Genomic DNA, 27,956 nt, shown 5'->3' on the forward strand with positions numbered 1-27,956 from the left:
ACCAAGTTACCTTTTACTAGAAAATGGAATTTAGATATTAAGATCTAGGAACTAGATGTGCTCATTGCTAATAGGGTGTCACTGTCCTTAGACCTTAGGCAACATAAGTATGCATAATAGATAATGCATATCCATCCATCTATCTAACATTCATCTATCATCTATCCATCACATCTATCTTTAAAATCCATAATGTTGGAAGTTTCCATCATGGCTCAGCAATTAACAAACACAACTACCATTCTTAAGGACGTGGGTTCAATCCCTGGCCTCGCTCTGTGAGTTAAGGATCCAGTGTTGCCGTGAGCTGTGGTGTAGGTCGCAGATATGCCTTGGATCCCACGTTGCTGTGGCTCTGGTCTAGGCCAGCAGCTACATGTTTCGACTCCTAGCCTGGGAACCTCCATATGCTGCAGGTGCAGCCCTAAAAAGACAAACAAACAAAAAAAAATCCATAACCTTACAGTGTTACTTCTGATTCCAACTTAAAGCCAAAGCTTTCATGCTATCCTCAGATTTCTCATTGGTGGTGTATTTTTCCATGTGTAAGACATCTGGATTTCATTATCTACAATATATTATTTGTTCAGTTCAAACATACCAAACAAGAAATTTTGACAATTTTTATACATTTGCTAACCTCACTTGAGTGTTGTGTACAGTTTTTTTTAATGGCCTTCAGTATCATTTCTAAGTACATTTAAAATGTACTTAATTTCATTGTTTTATTCCTTGCCCTGTGTAATGCAGCTATGTTACTAATTTATTACAGAGTTCAGGTTATGATAAATGATTTACATTTGTTTAGGATTATCTATAACTATTATTTTTCTCAAATATTTGGAGATTTTTCAAATATATATATTGATTTCCATTTTAATTTTATTTTGTTGTAAGGACATACTTTATAGAGTTTCTATTTTATTTGATGTATTAAGATTTGTTTTGGGGGCAAGGAGATGAGATCTCTTTATAAATGTTTTACCAAATAAATTTTAAAATATTAAATGTAATGAAAATTATATATTTATACATGTGGATACATATATACATATATGTATATATAGATCTATGTACACACACATGCATATCTATATCTGTATCTATCTATATCTAATCTCCTGCTCATGTTAAATGGAGAGCTCTATAAATACCAATTATATGAAGTAGGTATACTGTATTTTTTAAATTTTCTATCATTACTGATTTTATTTCTTCTCTTAACTAACACTGATAGTGATGCCTTAACATTTATAACTGTATGGTTTTGTTTATTTCTCCTTTCAGATCTATCAGTTTTTACTTCATATATTTTGAAGCGCTATTGTTGGGTGCATACACATTTAATATTGTCATGCCATTTTGGAGAATTGATCACTCTATTCTTATGTAATGTCCTTTCTCTCTAACTTTAAGGTACTTTGTAAATTTATTTACATTTAAATTTATTTTATATACTATATGTATGCATATATAGAATTTCAGTTGTGATTAGTGGGAATTGTAGGGAAAAAGTGTGCTTATTTTTTCTTTTTGAGTGAATAAATTCTAATTAGCTATTTCAAATACACAGATAATCTTCTGAACTGCAGTTGTGATGAGTGTATTGTTAAAACTTTCAATGGAGTTCTTCATCTCCTTTGCCAAAGTTTTATACTTTAGTGTTCACGTATCTTCTACTGAATTATAGGCCCTGAATAATGCATCCCTCCACTCCCAGAGTTAGAGCTTTTTATCTGTTTGCTTTTATAATGTGTCTTTCTCCTAACTGCAACAGGTTGTCAAACATAGCCTATGGGAAACAAGGGGTTTTGCCCTTCTTTTTGTAGATTGTCTTTGTTCCATGGAACAGATGCTTTACCAAGACACTCTCTCTTCGTTTTTTTTTTTGTTTTTTTTTTTTGCTATTGTTTTTTTTTTGTTTTGTTTTGTTTTGTTTTGTTTTGAGCATCAGGTGGGATTTGTGGAGAAAATTCCTGCAAAACAATGTTTCTCTCATCCAAAATCTGTGCCTCACCCTCCCACACTTCATTCTTAGTAGCCCATATACGGCTTCTACCAATTCAGTAACTATTTTAGCTGAAATATCCTGATTTTCTGGCTGAATCTGCTATAAATGAGTGAATGTTATTATTTTTCTCATATCTTAATTTGTTTGCCCTTAATGAAGCTAATTGTTTTCCCTATAACCTCAGCTCTCTGATGGGTTCAAGTAAAGTTGTCAAGTTGCAGTCTGATCATTTTTTACTTCTGTAATGGTAGCAATGAAACTCTTTACACTGTTCTATATCTTTAAGTACAAAAAACCTTTTAAGTTATTTGTCATTAAATAACTACTAATTTTGTTTTAGATAAAATAATTAAGGATCATTCCTCTATCATTAAAAAATCATAAATATTCACCCAATAAATAATATAATCTATAAATCCAATATTAAACTGCATATACATTTCAATAAATTAAAATACATTAAATCTGAAGAAACCTATGACTGATGTAATGAAGAATTTCATGTAATACTCTTCAGAATGTTTAAACTGTTTTATTATTTGGTTAGCTTTTCCATAGGGGGGATAATATCATTGACAACTGGCAAGTCTCCTACATTAAATGGACAACAATATAGACTTAATTTTTTGTTGTTGTTAGTCACATGGTTTTGCCTAATGGGCAAAACGCTAAGCAGTAGAATCTTCCAAATATTTGGAGTGAGGAAGAACTAGGTATCAGGAAACATTAATAATCTCTATGGCAATTACAATATGTGTCACCGCAAATAGCACGGAAACTAAGTGATTTTAATATTAGTCGATCTTCCTAAGATCATCCCAGGACACTGCTTTGAGTTACTCTTGGAAAGAGAAGTAACCCTTACTGCAATCTTTATAGGAGAGTATTAGCAAGTAAACAGGAGAAGGATATGTGTTCATGTGATGTTCCTGAAACACATAAAAGAAATATCTAATACTGTGAGGTAAAGCAGGAGATATCTTTGAACTGAAACTCAAAGACACCTGGTAGTTAACTTGACAAAGGAGAAGAATGAGATGTGTCCCTGTTACAGTTAAAACTTACTTACACTCTCAGTATGTCTCTGATTCTATCACAGGAGAAGGACAGAACTGATATCCAGACACATAGAGCAGTTTCTGTTAAAATAAAGTTATAGCGTTAAGTCATAAGTTGATTATTTTATTTATATAATGGCTTATTCAATCAAATAAAATTTTACATTATATAAAATCATCACATTACTGAGTAAGGAAACAAAAAAGATGCATAGAAGCTTTAAACTTTGTGCTTAATCGGTAGTACACATTAATCAGAAATATGCACTTTGGGAGTTCCCATCGTGGCGCAGTGGTTAATGAATCAGACTAGGAACCATGAGGTTGCGGGTTTGATCCCTGGCCTTGCTAGGTGGGATAAGGATCTGGCCTTGCCATGAGCTGTGGTGTAGGTTGTAGACGCGGCTGGGATCCCGCGTTGCTGTGGCTCTGGCGTAGGCCAGCAGCTGCAGCTCCGATTAGATCCCTAGCCTGGGAACCTCCATATGCTGCGGGAAGCGGCCCTAGAAAAGGCAAAAAGACAAAAAAAAAAATAAAAAATAAAAAAGAAAAAATAAAGGAAATTAAAAAAAAAGAATGCTTGACATACCAATTTGATACCTAAAATTTTTAGTCAAATTTCTGAGACATTTTTATACTTGTTAAAATTCAAATTTTTTTCTTTCCAAAATTAGGGTTTATTTTCTTTCAAAATATGCATTTTATTTTATTACACTACATTAATTGAATAAAGAATAAAAATACTGTGTATAAAGTGAGAAAAGATAATATTAACTTAATTCCAAATCATTTTTTTAAAGTTAAAAAAAGAGGATAATAGTAAAATGATACAAAATAGATTTTAAAAATGTTTTTAGTGAGTTCCTTTCATTGCTCAGTGGTTAATGAACCTGACTAGGAACCATGGGGATGCGGGTAAAATCCCTGGCCTTGCTCACTGGGTTGAGGATCTGGCATTGCCGTGAGCTGTGGTGTTGCTTAGGCTCGGATCTTGCATTGCTGTGGCTGTGGCTTAGGCTGGCGGCTATAGCTCTGATTCAACCCCTAACCTGGGAACTTCCACAAGCCATGGATATGGCCTTAAAAAGCATAAGGAGAAAAAAAAAGGTTTTTATGTTTTATTGTATCCTTGATGTGCAGACTTTTAAAACACACAGCTATTTTAATTTTATTTCAGAACTTTGGTAACACAATTATGCTTAGGGAAATTTAAAATGTTTTTCAGATTTAACATAAAAGCATGAAACAACTTTTTCCAAGAAGATTAACATTCTAACATCATTATTCTCCCTTATATATTACCATTAGAGACCTTAACTTTCTTGAATAATGCATTGCTAAACATATTTTATAGTGGTATCATTTAAACAGTAAAACTAACTTTAGTCAGCAAAATACTTTGCTAGGGAAACTGTGCAGGAAAATGGGATATTTCTTGTCATAATTAGAAAGGAGTTATTTCTGTTTAGTGAGATGTTAGATTCACATGAATTAATAATTTTATTTTAATTAATAATTTGTATTTTAACTACTCAGAGCTAGCCTGAGTCATCTAAGAATCATCTCCTTTCTACGTGGTAGGTGACAGAAAGGAGAAAAAATGAGGAAATAAGAAAGGGCAACTTACATAAAAAAATGCAGAGACTTTTTGAGGGAGAATACAATTATGCAGTATTTCCATGCCAATTAGACTATTTTGAGCAAGATTTGCTATTGAAAAATTACTCCTTGAGGACTTCTTTTTAAACCTATTTTATTTTGATTCTATAATCAATAAATATCTTTACAAAGTTTGGAAGATATATATCACAATTCCTTCATTATTTCCAACTAATTCTCCAGTTGTATGCTTTCCCCAAAGAAGGTTAGTCATCATCTACACCAAGATTTCAGAGCTCCCTTTACCTTCATGACAGAAGTTGTGCATGCTCATAATTTGAATAGAGCTAAAATATTCAACCATAACCAATTTGCCATGTTCTGTCCATAAGATCATTCCATGTAATGCAGCCTTAAAATACAAATTCTTCTGATAGCTCTTCTGTTGGAAATTGGAATTGCATCTTTCTCAATTAACTAAGAGTATACAGATAACCAAAATCTCCAAGTTCTTTTTGTGATATCCAGATTCCATAATCAACTGATTTAAAAAAATCTTTAATATTTAATGGTTGGCATAGGGGAGAGTTGCCTTTTTTTCACAAGATCAGTTATTAAGGGCTCATGCATTTTGTACATATGCTTAATTCTAAATTTTCTGTCAGAAATAAGTGCTCGCCGATATGTTTTTTTAATTTATTTTTTTTTTTCTTTTTAGGGTTACACCTAGGCATATGGAAGTTCCTGGTTCAGGGGTTGAATAGGAGCTGCAGCTGCAGTATATGCCACAGACAGAGCAACACCAAATCTGAGCCACATCTGTGATCCTTAACCCACTGATCTAGACCAAGTATAGAAACCACATCCTCATGAGTAGTTGGGTTTGTAAATTGCTGATCTATAACAGGAACTCCTGTTTTTATTTTGGAAATATTCCTACACAAAATCCTAGAACAATACTCTAATCTGTTCTAATAAATTTTTGAAGTAGTTATCAACCAATTTTGACAAACTACAAAGCCTAGTATTTGTATTATCTCTGCTTATTAAATTATATTTGATGGAGTTGAATTAAACATGCGATCATGTAGATTTTGAAAAAATCTCTGTTTTTTTTTTTTGTTGTTGTTGTTGTTGTTGTTGTTGTTTTTGGTGGTCTTTTTAGGTCTGCACCTGCAGCATGTGGAGGTTCCTAGGCTAGGGGTTGAATTGGGACTGCAGCTGTCAGCCTACAAAACAGCCACAGCAACACAGGATTTGAGCAGCATCTGCAACCCTCACCACAGCTCACAAAATGGTGGATCCTCAACCCACTGAGTGAGGCCCATTTATTGCCTCTTTGCTCCAAATTCACTTTTTACTGCATCCTAGTCAGATTTGTTTCCGCTGAGCTATGATGGGAACACATACTTTTCCCATTCTTATTCATTATTCTCAAATATACTCTATTCATAAGAAAGACTCTTACTTACTCTAGATTCACGGATATTTAAGTTGCAAATAACAAAGGAATACTATCATCTACAACAATATATTTTTTTAAGTTTTATCTCTTTGGGAATGATAAATGTTTGAAATCTAATGTTAATAGAGTTCTTAACAGATATGATAAAATGGGAGGTGAAAATCAAGTAAAGCGAAAGTATTTATGACTAAGTATCATTATTTTTAATACGTCCATGGCTAAAATTTTATATCCTCACACAATAGATGATTTCAAATAGTATAGTCATTAGAAATATTTGTACATTCTAATCTCACTGGGAAAATAAATCACTTAATACAAACTTATTATGCATCAAGTATATACCCAGATCTAGCAGGATGGATAATATTCCTAGGACACAATTCTTGATATTACTAACCCTATAACACTATTGAATATGGTGTAAATATCTTATGTTTTACAATATGGTATCAAATATCTATTTCTCAATAAAAGCATTCCTCTTATTTGACATTTATACTCAGAGACTAAATCATCCATGATATAAAATTTACCATATTTCATCATAATTGTCTAAGCCTTCATTTGGATATGCTGTATATTCTCTTCACACTCTGTGCCAGGTATCAATTTATTGCCTCTTTGCTCCAAATTCACTCTTTACTGCCTTCTCTGCAATAATGGACCACTGCCATATGTACACATAATAAATCTTTCAATGAGTCTTCTCCAAAGAGCTCTGGCCATATACAAGAGTGACTAAATAGGGGAAAATTAAAATTAAATACCCATATCTTTTAGAGATTTTGAGACACTGGCTCAGAATGAACAGTACTTCTTATGAACCCACTATTCCACTATGGTCTACCAAAGTGGGAATTTAGGGTCCCGTGGTGACAGAGACTTAAACCAGATTTACAGTAGGTACAGTTGGTCCATAGTTTCATTAAGCATTTTTTTCTCTCAGCTCCTGATACTGTTTTTGAAATAGACATACTTAGTATTTGGAAGAATCCCCATGTTGGGGAAGCTAAGTAAAAACCTCCCTATACAAAGAAAGTAAATTAGAAGGAATACTACAGAGATTAATTCCATAACAAAGACTTAAAAGAAAGATGTATTGATATCTCAAAGATAAATGCCAGAAAAATTTGGGGGCCACTATGTCAGCAAAGTTTCTGAGGGTTTAATGATATTAGGGATTAAAGAAATACCTCTCCCAAGGCAAAAGGCAAGTTGATGAAAGTTGCCTCATCTATCAAGAAAAAACTAGGCACATGCTTGATTAGCCTCTTATAATTAAAACATTTGTGGGAACCACTTGAACCCACATACAGTTAACCAGTTTCAAGTGGGAATCAGAATAACAATTTAAGACTGCAGCACCAGCTGATTGCATGACCACTTGGGCTTTAAAATCACATATTACTTGAAATATTTGTCACAAATGAAGATGGTCATTGCAGTCTGGCAAGCAGGAGGGTACTTGTGCATACCTTTTGAATTTTGAAACAAATCAATGCCTTCTTTGGATAACTATTCTTTTGAAAATAAAGCTTCTACTTCTATTGGGTCTTGGTAAATACAGAAAGCCTAACCATTAACCATCATATGACCATGCAGCTTTCTATCATGAACCTGGTGTTGTCTGATAACCTAATTATAAGGTTGAGTGAGCACAGAAGCAATCATTCATCAAATCATGCCCGAGAAGGTCCAGAAATAAAGTAAGTTGCATAATAAGGTAACTGAGACTCCTTTCATACCAACTTTAGTTACATTTCTGTCTCTCCCATAATACATATCTGTGACATCCTTATAAATAGTTGGTTGTAGGAGAAAAATTTGGGGTTTTGTATACAGATGGAGTTCAAATATATACGATATATATGGAATCGGAGTACCTAAAGAAGAGACTGCACCAGTTATGAAATCATTGCCTCTCAACTCCACACTTACATTTCAGAGCCTCTGGAGTGGACACTGACTACTGATACATTATGTAGTTGATTAACCTTGTATGTACATGAGAATGTCTGGTGATGCTGTGTCCCAGCCATACATACAGAGTTGTCAATCTCTTGACAAACTCTAAACTCCAGAACCTACCTGATCATCAAACTTCTGGAGCCTTCTTTTCATAGACATGTGGACATTGTGTGCTCCTGGCCTCTAGATGGCATTACTGTCTCTACTTCTCAGCAGGCCCTTAATTAGCTATGGCACCACTTCACCCATAGGTTTTCTATAGCTTTCCCAATGTGGTCATTTGACCTTAAGCTCTCAGAAGAACCCTGTCTTGCATTGTGCACCCACCTGAAAACTGTGACATTAGCTCCTTCCTTGTTAAACCAGTAAATTTCTTTGCTTTTTAGTGGGCTGCAACCACACCTTCTTCAACAGGATATGATTTTCAGCTTTGGGGAAGAGACCTTATTTGCAAGTTTGCTTTTCTTTGGGGCCTCTCCTTCAGCTCTAGGGTAAACTCTAGCAATCTCTTTGCATGTTTATAGTTACTCTCTCATTGATTAGCAATCCTTTATAATAATTTCTTTACTAATTATTATAGTATGCGATTGCTTTGCCTTTATTGAATCTATACTGAAACATATTAATTTTATTATTTAGATATTATTAATAAATACAGTAGTGTTTTCCTGATAGCTTGACTTTTTTTTTCTTTTTTTTCTCTTTCTTTTTTTAACAAGCTGCACCAGTGACATATGAAAGTTCCCTGAGTTGAGGCCTACACCACAGCCACAGCAACACCAGATCTAAGTCATTTCTGCACCCTAAGCCACAGCAGCAACACAGGATCTCTAACCCAGCAAGTGAGGCCAGGGATAGAATCTACAACCTCATGGAGACTACTTTAGCTTCTTAACGTGCTGAGCCGCAATGGGAACTCCTTGCATGACCCTTCTTCACTACTCATTCCCAATCTTCCATTCTGTGGTCCACAACAGCATGAAGGAAGGTTCCCACAGTCAATAATTTTTCTAACTATATGATTCATAATCATATTTGTGTTGCTATTGCCAAGCTATAGCACCTTTGCTAAGGTCCTTAATCTCAGTATTTTCTCTTTAAATCAATTTTAGAAAATAAACTAGCACTACTCTCTATTAATTATTTTAAATTAATCTTAGAATTTTAAAAAAGTAATTATTCCCTTTCCTGCAAAGAGATTTATTCAACATTTCCTTTGAAGAAATCATTGTTCTTTCACATTTATCTTTTGACATGTATCTAAAATGAGAGTCAGGATAGTTATCTTGATCTTTCAATTTGCATGTATACAACCCAGGATTAAATTTATCATATTTGCTTGCAAAGATGTGAGAATCTTTGAACTAGTGACACTTCACATATAGTTCATCTGTATTTTTGGTCAAATCTTATCCAGGAGTACCTAGGCACTTCTAAATTTGCTTTACCCCCTAAATAAGAATATGATATTGTGGGTACTCATTGTGATTTTACCAAAGAGAAGAAAATATGTTAAATAGTCCCTTCAAAAAATAACTAAGTATACAAATATTGTGTATAGAAGGTTAAGTATTTATGGACTTCGGAGCTTAGTCAAAGGAAAAAAAAATGTAATGTTGTAGATAGAACTAGTGTATTTTTAAATTCTCTCAAGAATCTATCATTTCAAAATGTGTAACTAGTTGATAAGCACTACATTAAGAATCCAAGAAATAAGAAAAAAAAAGAAGATTCTCAAGATATGTTGCATGCATGCTAGCAATAGGAGGTTTACAAACGGTAGACCCATTAAATTCTGTAACTTTGACTAAGTGTATCAGGTGATAATCCTAGATATTGATATTTGGTCATCTCTCCCATCAGTCTTAAAGTTATCTGAATGTTTTAATTGCAGTATGAATGGGATTAAAATAAGAGCCTTACCACTGATGTCCAGGGTGTTACCATATGACATGAAACTAAAATAGTGAATGGTGAGTTGAAATCCCAGGTGGAAAACAGAGAGCTCATGGCCTGATCTAAGTCATTAAGGGGATTTCTTTTTTTTTTTTTTTTTTCCTGAGGTGAAGGGCAGGGGGGTGAATAAATTGTGCCATTAGAATCTGTCTACTTTAAAGCAGTAAAGCAAAATTACTAATCTGAAACATAAAACTCAAAGAGTGCATTACAAGTGATGAATAGAATATATACGAATGAAGGAACCATGAGTACTGGCAATGTGGAAAATTTCCAATTTAAAATAAGCCTCTGTGAGCTAGTGACACTTGATCACAGATTGTAATGAGGGAATTCATTAGCAATTTTTTTTTGTTTGGATTTCACTTTGTATAAAGGGAGATCATATTTCTAGACCAAAACCATCTCAGGTATTGGAAGAAAACCGTCATTACACTGAATTCTTCTTAAGGATAAACATTTTGACAAAAATCATTTTCTTTTTATTTGTTGTCTTTTTTGCCATTTATTGGACCGCTCTGGCGGCATATGGAGTTCCCAGGCTAGGGGTTCAATCAGAGTTGTAGCCACCGGCCTACACCAGAGCCACAGCAACGCGAGATCCGAGCCGCGTCTACAAACTACACCACAGCTCACGGCAATGCCGGATCTCCAACCCACTGAGCAATGCCAGGGATCGAACCCGCAACCTCATGGTTCCTAGTTGGCCTCATGGTTCCTAGTTGGATTCGTTAACCACTGTGCCATGACGGGAACTCCAACAAATCATTTTCTTTTTAACTTCTTAAGTAGTAATTTCTATGCCTCACAAGCATAGATTCCATCTTCCTTTCTATGAAAAAAGATTCAATTTAGGAAATTGTCCTTAAAAGACTTAAGTGAAACACAAAAAAAATGGACAAATGAAAGCACATGTTTGAAAACCTGAGATCATTTTTTTAAAACTTGAGTTTCATATAAGCAAGAAATGGAAATTTAGCAGGAGTCAAAACATGGCAGAATATGGAAACAGCCATGATGTAAACTATTAAAATCATAGTAATTTAAACATTATTAGAGAACATATATCAATAGTAAGTCTTATCATTAGATATCAAATTTAATGGAGTTCCCACTGTGGCTCAACAGGCTACGGACACATCTAGTATCTATGAGGTTGCAGGTTCAATCCCCAGCCGTATTCTGTGGGTTAAGGATCTGGCATTGCCATGACCTGTGGTGTAGGTCACAGACACAGCTTGGATCCTGCATTGCTGTGGCTGTGGCGTAGGCCTGCAGCTGCAGCTCTGATTCAACCCCTAACCAGGGAACTTCCATATGCTGCAGATGAGGCCCTAAAAAGCAAAATGAAACAAAAACAAAAGATATCAAATGTAAAAATAAGTATAGTAGATGAAAACTGTTGCATTTGGAGTGGATGGGCAATGGGATCCTTCTGTATAGTACAGGGAAGTATATCCAATTGCTTGTGATGGATCAGGATGGAGGATAATGGTGAGAAAAATAATGCATATATGTGTACAATTGGGTCATTTTGCTGTACAACATTGTAAATCAACTATAATAAAAAAGTGAAAACATTTAATATATTAAATGTTAATATATACATATTAACATATTAAAATCCTCTATACCACATTTCTTGTGTAAAGTTCTGATTTAAGATGGATTTTGGATATAATATTTTACCTAGGAAAATGATAGAGTGTAGAATTCTCCCCAGTTGGTAGTCTGACTCATCTGACTAATTATCTAAAATTTTAGAGAAAGATCTGTTGGTACCAGACTGTTTAAAACTTGCAATAAGGAGTAAGACTCAATCATTGCTAACCTATTGATTCTGATTCATTCCGCAGTGATTAAGCTGCAGTAGATGATTTAATGCACTGAGTTCTTGAATTTCTAATGTAAATTAAAATTCAAAAAACTTAAACAATGATATGTGAACTCATTTCAGATATTCTGAAAAGTGTTTTAACATATTCTGCTTTTTATTTCTTGGTGAACATCAATCTGTGGGTATAATATTAAATTTCAAAAGATTAAAGGTAAATCTTTTATAAAAACTTTGTCTCAAATATATAACTAAGTTTTCATTTATTAAGACACAAGGTTCTCTATTTAAGACTTTATGTTTAGAGCAGTTTAGGTTTGCACCAAAATTGACGTGAAGGTGAAGATTCCCCGTACAGACTTTGTCCTCACATATGCATCGCCCTCCCCATTATCAACATCTCACCAGAGTGGCATATTAGTCACAACTGATGAACCTACATTGACGCATCCTAATCACCTAAAGTCCATGTTTACATTGTGGTTCACTCTTGCTATTGTACATTCTATAGCTCTGGAAAAATGTATAATGACACACATCAAATATTATGTATCATACAGAATATTTTAAATTTCCTAAAATTTCTCTGAGCTCTTCTCTTATCCCTGCCCATCCCCAACTCTTGGAAACCACTGATATTTACTATCTCCATTGTTGTGACTTTTCCAGAATGTCAGAGAGCTGGGGATGTTACATCCCCCGTAGGATGTAACATTTGCAGATTTGCCTCTTTCACTTAGTGATATGCGTTTAAGTTTTCTCCATGTCTTTTCATGGCTTGTTAGTGTATCACTTTTTAGTATCAAAATACATCATTGCCTGAAGGCACCACTGATTATTAATCTATTCACCTACTTAAGAACACTTTGGCTACCTCTTAAGTTTGGCAAATAGGAGTGAACGTACTATAAACCTTTTCCTGCAGGGTTTTGTGTGGACTCAACTTCTTTGGGTAAATACCAAGACTAACAATTGCTGGATTATATGATAAGAGTATGTTTAGTTTTGTGATAAGCCATTAAATTATCTTCCAATGTGTCTGTAGCATTTTTGCATTCCCACCAGCAATGAATGAGAGTTCCTGATCCTACACATCCTCACTAACATTCAGTGTTGTTCGTATTTTGGATTTTGGTCCTAATAGGTATATAATGGCATCTTATTATTTTTTAATTTGCATTTCCTCAATGATAAGTGATGTGGAATGTCTTTTCATTTAACTATTTTCATCGGTACAATTTTTCTCCTGAAGTTAACCTCTTTAACCCAGTTTTTTGGGTTTGTTTGTTTGTTTTGTTTTGTTTTTGTCTTTTCTAGGACCGCACCTGAGGGATATGAAGGTTCCCAGGCTAGGGGTCTAATTGGAGCTGTAACTGCCACCCTACACCAGCGCCACAGCAACAAGGGATCTGAGCCATGTCTGAGACCTACACCACAGCTCACGGCAACGCCGGATCCTTAACCCATTGCTAAGGCCAGGGATTGAATCTGCAACCTCATGGTTCCTGAACAATGATCATTAAGCACTGAGCCATAATGGGAACTCCCTAACCCGGTTTTTAATGGCATTGCTTGTTTTCTTATTCTAGAGTTTTAACAGTTCTTCGTACATTTTGGAGAACAGTCTTTTATCAGATGTATCTTTTGCAAGTATTTTTTCCTAATCTATGGTTGGCCTTCTCTTTTTTTTTGATTTCAGGGAACAAAATTTTTTAATGTTAATGAAGCCAAGCTTATTCGTTGTTTCTTTTGATAATTATGCATTTGATATTACATCTAAATTCACTGTCATTCCCAAGGACTTTTAAGTTTTGTTCTATGTCATCTTCTAGGAGTTGTATAGCTTTGCATTTTATGCCAGATGCTCTCTTTTCTAGACACTTATTCATTATTGATTTCAAGAGTGTACGTGAATGTGTTCATGAACATGAATTAAATATGTTTTATGAACATAAACATAATATAATAGTGGTCTGATCTTGCTTAATATAATTTAGTATTTGTATCAGGAAAATCTATTGTAAATATGACTGTAGAAAATGAGTTTATTTAAATCTCAAGTGTACTTAAACATTAAAAATAGCACAATACTCATAATTCTTATGAGATAAATCACACAGATTTTGAGACAAAAAGCTGGTTTAAATGACTATAATTTAAACTTTTTAGTTGGATGTTGTCATTATTATCTTCTGCAGAATTGTATTATGTATAGTTCTCAGACCCCTAGAATACTCAGATTCTGTGTCAAACTAATTAAAGTAAGGTTATAAAGCTACAATTGAGATTGTTAACTTAATTGGTTATTTGGGAAGTAAAGCTTTTACAAAAATATTTTTTGAAGTTTCTCCCTTGCCTATTTTTAATACATCTTTGCTGATTTAATAGTTTATTTCATGAAAAGGGAAGTGACATTTTAACGTGTAATAATTATGTGTATAAATAAGTCTAAAGTGGATTATTTCATAAATGTAATAGTCCTATACAGAAAAGAGTTATTGAAAATAATGAATTGTGACAAAATCAGAATTAGAACTAGAATCAACATTAAATATAAGAAGCAAACAGAAGCAAATGTAGCAGGAGTAAAATCTTGGTAGGTCACAGATATCACAGCTAAATGGAGATATTAATGTGTGCATGAAAATAAAATATTACTTTTTGCAAAACACTTAATTTCTAAAATTTTAGACTTAAAAAAAACTTGTGTAGATAGTACATATAGTTGCCACATGTTTCTCATCATCTTCCCCTAATGATAATGAGTTTTTAAATAAATATAAAATTACCAATAACAAAAATAAGTATTAGAACAATATTATTGGCTAAACTATAGACCCTGTTCTAATTTCATTATTTTCCTATTAATGTTATTTTCCTGTTCCAGGATCATACTGAGAGTCTTACATTGTGTTTCATTATGATTTCTCCTTAATTGTTTCCAGATCTTCGAATATTTTCTGTCTTTCCTTGTTTATGATGATCCTTTAACTTAAGAAGAGTACTGATCTGTTATTTTTAGAATATCTTCAACTTGGATTTGTCTGATGTCCTTCCATGATTGGAATGAGGCTATGCAATTTTGGTGGAAATATCACAAAAATGATATTGTGCCCTCCTTAATATATCATAGCTTGGAGTTCATGATTCCAATGTATCTTGTTACAGTAGATATTTTATTGATTACATGGTTGACCTGGTGTCTGCTGGGTTACTCAACTGTAAAGTTACCACCTGGGTTTTTGCATTTAATAAGTATCTTGAGTAATATATTTGAAGATATGGATACATTATTTCTCTCTAAGCTTTGCCCAAACAAAAGAGTCTTTCTTTTTTGTCTGTTCTTTGAGGATGCCCAGAGTCAGTGATTATGGCCATGTTTCTTGTATTGCTTTAAACCTTTTTAGCTCTAATGTGTCATATCTTACATCTACACCCTGGCTATCTATTCATTTAGCTATCTAGTATATTATTCACTGAACATTGGCCAAGCCCAATATTCATCACTACACATACGTTTACACAAACAAATATGTTAACTAGCAAAATATGTTAACTAGTACTAGATCTTATAAAGAAAGCTTTAAATTTTCCCCAATGATTATGATTTTAGCTGTAGACTTTTCATAAATGGCCTCTATCATGTTGAGAAAAATTTCATTTCATATCTATTTTCTTCAGAATTTTTATGATGAATGGATTTGAACTTTGTCAAATCCTTTTTCTGCATCTGTTGAGATAATCAGGTGGTTTTTATATTTTATTCTGTTAGTGCGATGTATCGCATTGGTTGATTTGCATATGTTGAACAAACTTTGCATCTGAGATAAATCCCACCTGGTCTTGGAGTGTAATCTTTTTGATGTGTTCTTGAATTTAGTTTGCTGACATTTTACTGAAGAATTTCCACATCTGTTTACCAAAAATATTGGCCTATAGTTTTCTGTTCTTGTGATCACTCTCTGGTTTAAGTATAAGGGTGATGATGTCCTTATAAAATGAGTTTCCCTCTAACTTTTTTTTTTTGGAGAAGTTTAAGAAGGACTGTAATTCTTCCTTGAAATATTTGATAGAATTCAGGCATAAAGCCACCTGGCTTTTCTTTCTTAGGAGGTTTTTAATTACTACTTCCTTCTTCTTATTTGTTACTGATTTGCTCATGTTTTACATTTCGTCACGATTCAGTCTTGGTATGTTGTATGTTACTATGAATTTATTCATTTATTCTATATTTTTCAGTTTGTTAGCATATAATTATTCATAATAATTTATTGTATTTTTTATTATTGAGATATCCATTGTAATGTCTTCTCTTTATTTCTCTTGTTTTAAACACAATTTTGAAAAGTTCCTTCCCATTTACTTTTATTACAAAATATTGGGTATATTCCCCATGTTGCACAATACTTCCTTGAGCTTATCTAACAACTGACAGTTTGTACCTCCCACTTCTTCACCCCTATATTGCCCCTTCCCTGCTCCTCACTAGCAACAAACTCACTAGTTTGTTTTCTATATCTGAGTCTGCTTATTTTAGTTACATTCAATAGTTTTACATTTTTTAGTTTCCACATATGTGATGTCACACAGTATTTGTCTTTTTCTGTCTGTTTCCTTAGTATGATATCCTCCAAATCCATTCATTCTTACCAATGGAAAAAAAAAAGTGTTCTTTTTTTAATAAAGGAGAAGTATTCCATTATATATATATATATATATATATATATATATATATATATATACATACATACATATATATGCACATACATGTCTATATGTGTGTGTGTTTATAAATAAAATCTCACATCTTCTTTATCCAATTATCTGCTAATGGACACTTAGGTTGTTTCCACATCCACTGTTGTTGTAGCAATTTACATTCTCAACAAAGGCGCAAATGTTCCGTTTTTCTACACCCTCACCACATTTGTCATTTGTGTTCTTTTTTGACGATAACCATTCTGACAAGTATGAGGCAACATCTCGTTGTGGTTTTCGTTTGCATTTCTCTGATGATTAGCAGCATGACTATCTTTTTGTGTGCTTGTTGACTATCTCCATTTCCTTTTTGGAAAAATGTTTGTTTAGTACTTCTGTCTATTTTAAAATCAGGTTTGGTTTTTCAGTGTTGAGGTATATGATATATGAGCTGTTTTTATATGCTGAATATGAATCCCTTATCAGTCATATCATTTGCAAATAATTTATCCCATTCAGTAAGTTATCTTTTCCTTTTGTCAATGGACTTTTGCTGTGCACAAACTTTTAAGTCGAATTGGTCCTGTTTGTTTATTTTTCACTTTTATTTCTATTACTTTAGGAGATGGATCCAAAAAAAAATATGGCTGTGATTTATGTTGTAGAGTGTTCTACCTATGTTTTCCTTAAGGAGCTTTATACTATTTGGTCTTACACTTAGGTCTTTAATCCATTATGAGTTTACTTTTTTATGTGGTTTTAAATAGTGTTCAAATTTCATTTTACATGTAGCTGTCCAATTCTCCACAGCATTATTATTATTATTATTACTATTATTATTTAGGGCTGCACCTGTGGCATATGGAAGTTCTTATGCTAGGAGTTGAATTGGAGCTGTAGCTGCCGACCTACTGCACAGCCACAACAAACTGAAATCCTTAACCCCTGAGTGAGGGCAGGGATTGGACCTGCATCCTTGTGGATCCTATTCGGGTTCATTACCACTGAGACACAACTGGAACTCCTTCCCAGCATTATTTACAGAAGCAAACTATTTTTTCTCCATTGTATGTTCTTATCACCTTTTTCATACATTAATTGACCATAATTGTGTGGTTATCTCTATCCTATTCCATTCATCTATGTGTCTGTTTTTGTGCCAGTACCATTCCATTTTGAGTACTGTAGTTTTGCAGTATTATTAGAAGTCAGGGAGCATCATATCTCAAGTTCTGTTCTTCTTTCTTAAGATTGTTTTGGTTATTCTGGTCTTTTGTGTTCCCATAGACTTTTTTTTTTTAGGGCTGCACCTGTGGCATATGGAAGTTCCCAGGCTAGGGGTCTAATGAGAACCACAGCTGCCAGCCTACACCACAGCTCACAGCAACATTAGATCCTTAACCCACTGAGCAAGGCCAGGGATTGAACCTGCAACCTTATGGTTCCTAGTCAGATTCGTTTCCACTGAGCCACAATGGGAAATCCTCCATACACATTTTTAAAGTATTTGTTCTAGTTTTGCAAAAAAAAATCCACTGGTATTTTGATAGATTGTATTGCATTTCTATATATTGACAATGAAATATCAGAAACAGAAATTAAGAAAACAATCCCACTACCATCACTCAAAAATAATGAAATACCTAGGAATAAACCTACCTAAGGAGACATAAGTCCTGTATCCAAAACTCTAAGACCTATAAAAGAAGGAAATTGAAAACAACATAAACATATGGAAGAATCAACAATGTTAAAATGACCCAAGGCAAACTACAGATTATCTTTCATTTCTGATTTTATTTGAGTGTTATTTCTTTTTTTCCTAAATTAGTTTAGCAAAGGGATGTTCATTTTGTTTGTTTATTTGTTTGCTTTAATAACACCAATCTCTCACTTTTAGGAAAACTGGATATATACATGCAAAAGAATGAAACTGGACTCATATAATACTACACACAAAAATCAAATCAAAATGGATTAAAGATTTAATGCAAGGCACCAACCATAAAACTCCTAGAAGAAAACCATAGAAAATGCTCCCTGATATTTTCCTTTGCATGATTTTTTGGATATAATGCCCAAACTTAGGCAATGAAGCAAAAATAAGCAAACTAAAAATCTTTTGCATACAAGAAAAAACAATCAACAAAATGAAAGACAACTTATGAAAATTTAAGAAAATACTTACAAAATAACTACTTGATAAGTGGTTAATATCCAACTTATATAAGAAATATATACAACTTAATACTAAAAACAAACAGCAAGATTAAAAATTAGGCAAGTCCTGAATTTTTTTTTCAAAGAAGACATACAGATGTCCAAGAAGTACACAAAAAATACTAATCAATATGACTAGTCACCAGGCAAATACAAATCGAAATCCCAATAAGATAATCTCAACCCTTTAGGATGTCTATTATCAAAAAGTAAAAAGACACAAACTGGTATGTCAAGCTGTAGAGAAATGGGAACCCTTATATATAATTAGTTTAAGTGTAAAATGACAAGCCATTACAAAAAAGGTATGGTGGTTCTCAGTAAAATGAAATATAGAAATATCTTAGGATCTGGCAATCACTCTTTTGGTCACCTATCCAGGAGAAATTAAATCTGTACCTCAAAGAGATATCTTCACACCTATGTTCACTGCAGCATTATTCATAAAATCTAAGATATGGAAATAATGTTCATCATTTCCCTACTGTACCACCACGTGTAATCACTTTTTAACTCTTTGTTTTACAAATTCAACTTTTTAAATTCCATGTAGAAATGAGATCATGCACTGTTTCTTTCACTCAGTACAGTTATGCCTAAGGTCCATATTGTCAAAAAGGTCATGATTTTTTCTTTTTATGGCTGCATAATATTTCTCTGTGTGTGTGTGTACACATTTTATCCTTAATGATACAGAAGTTGGGGTTCTGACCCTCCCTGTAGTCAAAAACCCAAATATAACTTTATAGTCAGTCCTCCATGTCTGCAGTTTGTGGATACAATTAACCTCAGGTCATTTAGTATGTATTTATTGAAGAAAATCTACATGTAAGTGGACCCACACATTTCAAACCTGTTATGTTTCAGGGTCAACCCTGGAATGGATGTATATATGTAGGTTAATGTCTGGGCTCTCTAATCTGTCCTATTTATCAGTGTGTCTCTTTTTATCCCAATTACATACTATTTTGATACTGTAACAATGTAATATAGTTTGAAATGAGAAAGTATGATGCCTGTAGCTTTGTTCTTTTCTTTTTTCTTTTTTTCTTTTTTCTTGTACTTTTAAGGCCACACCCATGGCATATGGAAATTCCCACACTAGGGGTAGAATTGGAGCTGTAGCGGCTAGCCTACACCAAAGCCACAGCAAAGCAGGATCTGAGCCATTTCTGCAGCCTATACCACAGCTTGCTGCAATGCTGGATCCTTAACTCACTGAGCAAGGCTAGGGATTGAACCTGTTCCCTCATGGATACTAGTCATTTTCATTACTGCTGAACCACGACAGAAAGCCCTGTTCTTCTTTCTTAAATTGCTTTGGCTACTTAAGGACTTTTGTGATTTCATATGATTTTTAGCATTGCATTTTATATTTCTGCATTGAAAAATCCCATTGGAATTTTGATAGGGACTGTACTGTAGCTGTAGATTGCTTTGGGTAATGTGAATACTACAATAATATTAATTCTTTCTGTCCATGTACATGGAATATTCTTCCATTTATTTGTGCCTTCACTTTTGTTTATTGGTGTCTTGTATTTCTCAGAGTATAAGAGTACAGGTCCTTTACCTCCTTGGTTAAATTTAGTCTGAGTTATTTTGCTATTTTTGATTCAAATGTAAATGACATTGTTTCTTTAATTTCTCTTTCTGATAGTTTGATCATAGTGTATATAAATATGAATTTTATTTTGTATGTGGATTATGTATCTTGCAAATTAACTGAATTTATTGATTAGTTCTAACAATTTTTGATGGAATCTTTGGGGTTTTCTATATATACTACCAGGTCATCTTCAAATAGAGAAATTTTTAATTTTTCCTTCTGCTTCAGATGATTTTATTTCTTTTACCTGCCTAATGGTCTGGCTAGGACTTCAATACTATATTAACAAGTGTTAAAAGGTGGCATCCTCATCTTAAAGGAAAAATGTTCAGCTTTTGCTATTGATATTATATTAGCTGTGAACTTTTCACACACGGCCTTCATCATGTTAAGGTATTTTCTCACTATGCTTACTTTTAAGGTTTTTATCATGATGATGTTGAATTTCTTTCAAAGGCATTTTCTGTACCCATTGAAGTGATCATATAATTTTTATCTTCCATTTTGCTAATGTAGTGCATCATATTGATTGATTTGCAGATGGTAAATCATCCTCGAATTACTGGAATAAGTCCCATTCGATTATGGTATATGATCCTCTAAATGTACTGCCAAATTTGTTTGCTAATATTTTTCTGAGGATATCTGTATCTATGTTCATCAGGGTTATTGGTCTATAATATTGTTTTCTTATAGTATCCTTGTCTGGTTTTGGTATCTGGACAATGCTGACCTCATAAAATGAAAGTATTTCCTTCTCATTTATTTTTGGGAGAGTTCAAGAAGGATTTGTATCAATTCTTTGTTGTAGATTAATATTTTGTCATTTCTGTCAGTTTAGGAGGCTGTGTCTTCATGAATATCATATTGTCTTTATTTCTAGTAGCCCTACTCAATATGCATCATATTGAAGATAACACAGCTTCAGATTTTCTTCTGGAATTGTAAAATTTCCCTCCTACAGAAAGGAAAAACATACACAAACATAGACAACTTACATAGTTGTCCAATAAGGTTTATTGTATCCATTCAAATATATGTTCCACCCAAAATAATTTCTTCTAGAAACTTGATACTTTCAGATTGGTTCCAAGTGCAGCCAATTTTTTTCTTATTTATCAAAGCTATTTTTAGTGCATTAGATATCACTTTATCATATAGTTTCAAACCCTTGAAATCTATTATTTTCTTTCCCAATCCAAAATATTTATCGAAATCTTTAGAAAGAATGATTAGGTAAACTGTAATTGAGGGTTTTATAGAGGCAAAGAAACTGTAAACATATTGAAGATATCACATTTCTGGTTATGTACACATTATGGAGAGCTGTGTATTAATAAGAGCACTGACTTTGGAGCATAGAGCTTTAATGTTTTCTGTCATTACTGACCAAAGCCTGTGTGTCTTGAACAAAATCACAGAACAAAACTAGAGCTCAATTTACTCTTTTATAAAATGAGGGCATCATATATGCCAGGCTTCAAAACAGTAAGACTTTCCTTTTCATGGGATTTGAGCAAACAGAAACAATAAAAGCAAAGATATTATTTTAACAATATACAGTCTAAGCTTTTACCAATTATTGAATAAACATAACATTATTTGTTTTAATATGTGACTCTCCTTCAATCCAAGAGTATTAATTCTGACTTTTCAAAACAGTATTTTCAAAGAATAAAATGTCAAGGTGAGTTTTTAAATCTTTATAATGTGAAAAATAGTATACTTTCATAAGAATGGACCAAAAAGAAAGGCAGATATCTTTTAGCTCAAAATAAATATTTGGGTAAGCACATCACAAAAGACTATCACTAACAGCCCTAAAAGCTCTGGCAGGTTTTCTTCCAATCACTGATCTTGGCAAAAATACTCTGTATCTTAATTTGTATTAATTTTATTGCTTTTTTCTTCTTTCCTTAAGCATTTTACTAGTTATGAAAATTGGGGTATTTTCCCATTTGTGTCTTTTAGCATAATGCTCCTATGGACCATTTAAAAATATATTATGGTTGCATTTCTATGCAATTTTCCAGTAAATACCTAGGAATAGAATTGCTAAGTTATGAGGGATACATATTTCTAAGTTCAATATAAAATTCCTCTTATACAAGTGATTAAACTAATATATCCTCTACATAGTACTATATGAGGATTCCTGTTTTACATTCTGTCCAACACTAGTAATCTCACTCCTTATTTCTCTTTCTCTTTCTCTTTTTTTCTTTCTTTGCCTCTGAAGATGGTAAATAGTTTGATGCCACAATGAGGCTTTTAATTTGCAATTTCTTAATGAATAATGATTAGCATATTTAGATATCGTCCACTCATCTGTTTAAAGTTTTCAATTGTTTTTCTGTTTTGATACGTCTTCTTCTTCTTCCTCTTTTTCTCTTCTTCCTCTTCTTCTTCTTTTTTGTCTTTTGTCTTTTCAGGGCCATACCCATGAGTTTCCCAGGTTAGGGGTCCAATGAGAGCCACAGCTGCCAGCCTACGCCACAGCCACAGCAATGCCACATCCAAGCCGCATCTGTGACCTACACCCCAGCTCAGGGAATCTCCAGATCCTTAACCCACTGAGTGAGGCCAGGGATCGAACCTGCAACCTCATGGTTCCTAATCAGATTAGTTTTCGCTGCACCTTGACAGCAACTTCAATATGTCTTATTATTGATTTAAGAGCTTTTCAAAGACTTTTTGATATATTTCTATTAATTTTGATGAAATATTCTCACATTATGTTACTATATATATATATATATATATATATATATATATATATATATATTTTTTAAGGGCCCACCTGTGGCACATGGAAGTTCTCAGGCTAGGGGTCAAATTGGGGCTGCAGCTGCCAGTCTATACCCCAGCCACAGCAATGCAGGATTGATCCACTTCTGTGAACTACAGCATTGCTCACAGCAATGCCAAACCCTTAACCAACTGAGTAAGGCCAGGGATCAAATCCATATCCTCAAGAATACTAGTCAGGTTTAATTTCCACTGAGCCACAATAACAACTCCACTTTCTAATTTTCGTTACATACCCTTTTAATATATTTGAGGAATTGGAGGACTTCCTTTTATTGTATTCAATTTGGCTGTCTTTTCTTGTATGAATAATATTTTATGACCTCTTTAAAAAATTCTATCCACTCAAATATTTTCCTATATTGTTTCTAATATTATATATATGTGCGTGTGTGTGTGTCTTTTCAGAACTTCAGATTTACTTGTGATTGACATTTGCATATGCTGTGAGGTAGGTGACCATCTTTTTCCCCCTCTTCTCTTTGGGGATTGTCAATTACTGAAAACCATGTCTTTTCCCCACCATTCTTTTGTTTCCAACATTTTGCTCATCATCTGTATATATTATAATGGTGATTTTTATTTTTTAAATAGTTACATTTTTTGGTTTTTTTAAATATGATTATTATTGATTATTGTTTAGATTGAATTAGAATTGTTTTGATCTGTAAACACCATCAAAAATAGCATTACTCTAACTATGCAGTATTAATGAGATAATTTGTATTTCCCATTCAAGGTCCTAGATAATTTATTTCTACAGAATAAATATATAGAATAAGATTCTTAGATCAAAATATGCTCATTTTGCATTTTAATGTGCACCAAATTCTTTCAAAATGGTTTCTTACTTATTTACATTCCCATTAATATAGTAATTGTGTGTATACAGGCTCTAGTTATAAAATTTACTCATATTTGTTGGGTTTTTGTTTTTGCCCATTTCAAGTTAAACATATTATTCCTCAATTTGTCTTTCACCAAATCCTAGTAAGTTTTAAAAATGTTGATATTATTATTCACCTATATTTATTCTTGTATGAATTGCATGTTTCTATATTTTTAATTACTACATATAGCTTTTTTTTCCTCAGGAATTTGAGTTGTATTAGAGATTAACCTTATATATGGCATATAAGTTGTACATATTATTGTAGTAAATTGCTTGCAAAAATGCCCTTGATTTCTCACTCCATTCTCTATCCACACCCCTTACAGGCTAAGTTGAATTTTCTCCATTAATGGAAATAGTATATTCCCCATGTTTTGTATTTGGATTAATTTTGTAACTTACTTTGGTCACTAAAGCTAATTAGAAAGAATGATATGTCTCTTTTGAGTCTGCACTTCAAGAAGCCTCATACACTGCAGGTTATTATTCTAGAAACCTACTACCACCATGTGAACAAGCCCAGACAACTCTAATAAGTGATGTGAGACAAGTGGCCCAGTTATCCTTGTCATTTCAGCCAAAAATCAACCCATGTCCTGATATATAAATGAGGCCAGCCAGCCTGAAATCCAACCATCATTTTACCATGGATATACAACTCCATCCCAGCTCAGATGAGCAGAACTACAAGAGAGCCACAAAATCATGAATAATAATAAGAGTTTTCATTTTTTAAGACACTACAACTTGAATAGTTTTATTATGCAGATATGAATAATATATATTTTTCAATCTTCTGATATTAGTCACATTTTTATAACTTGATAATTAAATCTTCTCTTGGAAAATTATTTGCTCCATGGATTGTAATATCATTTTTTCTATAATTTATTCTATGCTCTTAAAATTATAACTTTGATATATCTGAAACATATTGTATATATACTTTATTTTCCAAACAGAAATTCGGTTCAATATCACTACTTAGTGAATCCTTTTCAACTGAGTTAAAATGGTACCTATGAAAATATGTTATATGGGATTTGATTAGATATAAGCACCATTCTATTTTCATTGCAGTTGTTTTACTTTCTTTTTGGTAAGGTAGTACAGAAATCACATATAATTATTACAGTTCAAAAAATTCTAGCATAGGAGTTCCCTTATAACACAGTGGATTAAGTAGCTGGCATTATCACTGCAGTAGCTCTAATCTCTGCTGTAACCCAGGAACTAACACATGCCACAAGCATCCTTTACAGATTCTTTTCCTTCATAGATCATTACACAGTATTGAGTAGTTTACCCTGTGATATACAGTAGGTTTTTGTTACCTATCTATTATATACATATATAGAGAGAGGGAGAGCAATGTATGTATGCCAAGCCTAACCCCTGAATTTATCCTTCTTGCCCTACATTTACCCTTTGGTAACCATAAATTTGGTTTCAAAATCTGAGTCTCTTTCTCTTTTGTATCACTTTTTTTGGGGTAGATCCCACATATTAGTGATCTCATATATTGTTTGTCTTTATCTGATTTACTTCACTTAGTATAATCATTTCTAGGTCTATCTACATTGCTGAAAATTACATTATTTTGAAAAGAATTCAAACTGGAAAAGAAGAAGAACTGTCCCTGTTTTCAGATGACATGATACTATACACAGAAAATCATAAAGATGCTATCATAAAACTATTAGGGCTCATCAATGAAATTGGTAAAGTTGCAAGATACAAAATTAATGCACAGAAATCTCTTGTATTCCTGTATACCAGCAATGAAAGATCAGAAAGAGAAATTAAGGAAATAATACAGTTATCACTGTATTAAAGAAAACAAAATACCTAGGAATAAACCTACCTAAAGAGACAAATGACCTCTACTCTGAGAACTATAACACACTGAAGGAAATAAAACATAATACAATTAGATGGAAAGAAATACCATGATCTTGGATGGGAAGAAACAACATTGTGAAATTACTATAACACTCAAAGCAAACTATAAATTTGGGCAATCCCTATAAAACTACCAATAACATTTTTCACAGAACTAGAACAAAATTAAAAAAAAAATTTGTATGGAGACACAAAAGACCCTGAATAGCCAAATCAATCTTGAGAAACAAAAACAGAGCTGGAAGAATCAGGATCCCTGACTTCAGACTATACTACAAATCTATGGTCATCGAAACAATATGGTACTGGCACCAAAATAGGATTATAAATCAGTGGAACAGCATAGAAAACCTAGAATTAAACCCACATACCTATGGTCAATTAATGTATGACAAAGGAGGCAATATTATACAATGGAGAAAACACAGCCTCTTCAATAAATGGTAATGGGAAAACTGCACAGCTACATATAAAATAATGAAATTAGAACATCCTACAGAAAAATACATGCAATATTTTAAATTTGGAACAGTTTTTTACAGAATAAAAATGGCATTTTGTTGAAAATTTTATGAATTTTCACAGTTATTAGTACAAAAATCAAAAAAGCAAGATTTTGTTAATCTTAAATTTGTAATTCACTTAAGTTACAGCAATAAGTTCATTCAGCAATGACTGATTTTTTTTTTTTTCCTGACATTCACCTAAATATCTAGGCCTGGAATCTGACAATTTAGAATAGATCTTAATATCTATAAACTCTAAATAAAGTCCACATAGAGAAATGGATATGAAATAGGTCCTTGGTGGAGTGACAGACAAAGGAACTGTATTTGAAACCAAAATACATCACCACTCCCAAACTATCTTAGTGATATATCACTATCTGAGCCTAAGAAAAAGGAAGATATGATGGTCTTTTAAATTAATTCTTCCTTAAAGGCCATAGAGTGACCCAGATAGATCAATGGACTGGACGTGAGAATTGATTCAGAATAGAGTTCTTCACAGACTGTTCTAGAGCATGGATTTTTCTCGGGATATTATAGACCTTCCATAAGGGTAGCCAAACCACCCCCCCAAAAAAAAAACACTTAAAATATCAGGAAGAGAAACTGTAAATACCTGAAACCAAAGGATGAGTTTCAGGATTAAAATTCTAATTTATCCATTAATTTGACATATATTTTTTTATTAATTGTATATTACTTGTCAGGAATTATGAAAGTTGTCCTGCATTCTGGTGAGAATATATAGTCACTTATATGTATATACAATACTACATACAGAGTGAGAGTTAAAATAGTTGCGTGAACAAGAGGTATTCATATCCATAAGAATCACATTCCAGAAAGAAAAAAAAAAAGTTCAAAGGCCAAAATGCAGAGTATGTCTGGAATGTTAAGGAAGCTTAAGCAGACTAATGTAGCTGGAGAAGAGAAAGGCACAGTGGCTTGGTAGGTAATGAGGTCAGAGCAGTAAACAGAATCAAATTCTCTAGTCTAATTCCTTTATACTGATTTTACCTTTCCCTTTATTAACATGGGAATCTATTTAAGTAAGCAGAGCACAGGAATCATATGATCTAATTTAAATATTAAGAGGATCACCTTGGCTGGTACAGGAGACTAGGCTACAAGGTTAAGAATTGGAGCAGAAAGAATAATCAAGAAGCTATTAAAATAATTATGTCATCAGATGATGATATCTTAGGATAGCGTACATTATAAAAAGTGATAAGATTCTCAGTATACTTTGAAGATAAAATTGGAAGAATTTGCCAATTTTTTTATGTTAGTATGCAAGGAAGAAGCTAAAGAATGACTAAAATTTTGAAAGTGAATAAAGAGGTTTTATTGAGATAGAAAAGATGGAGAAAGGAGTAGCTTTATTTTTGAGATATCAAGCTTAAAATTTTGGAGTTTCTATTTTG

This window comes from Sus scrofa, chromosome 4 (genome assembly GCF_000003025.6).
Source record: "Sus scrofa isolate TJ Tabasco breed Duroc chromosome 4, Sscrofa11.1, whole genome shotgun sequence".
NCBI lineage: Eukaryota > Metazoa > Chordata > Mammalia > Artiodactyla > Suidae > Sus > Sus scrofa.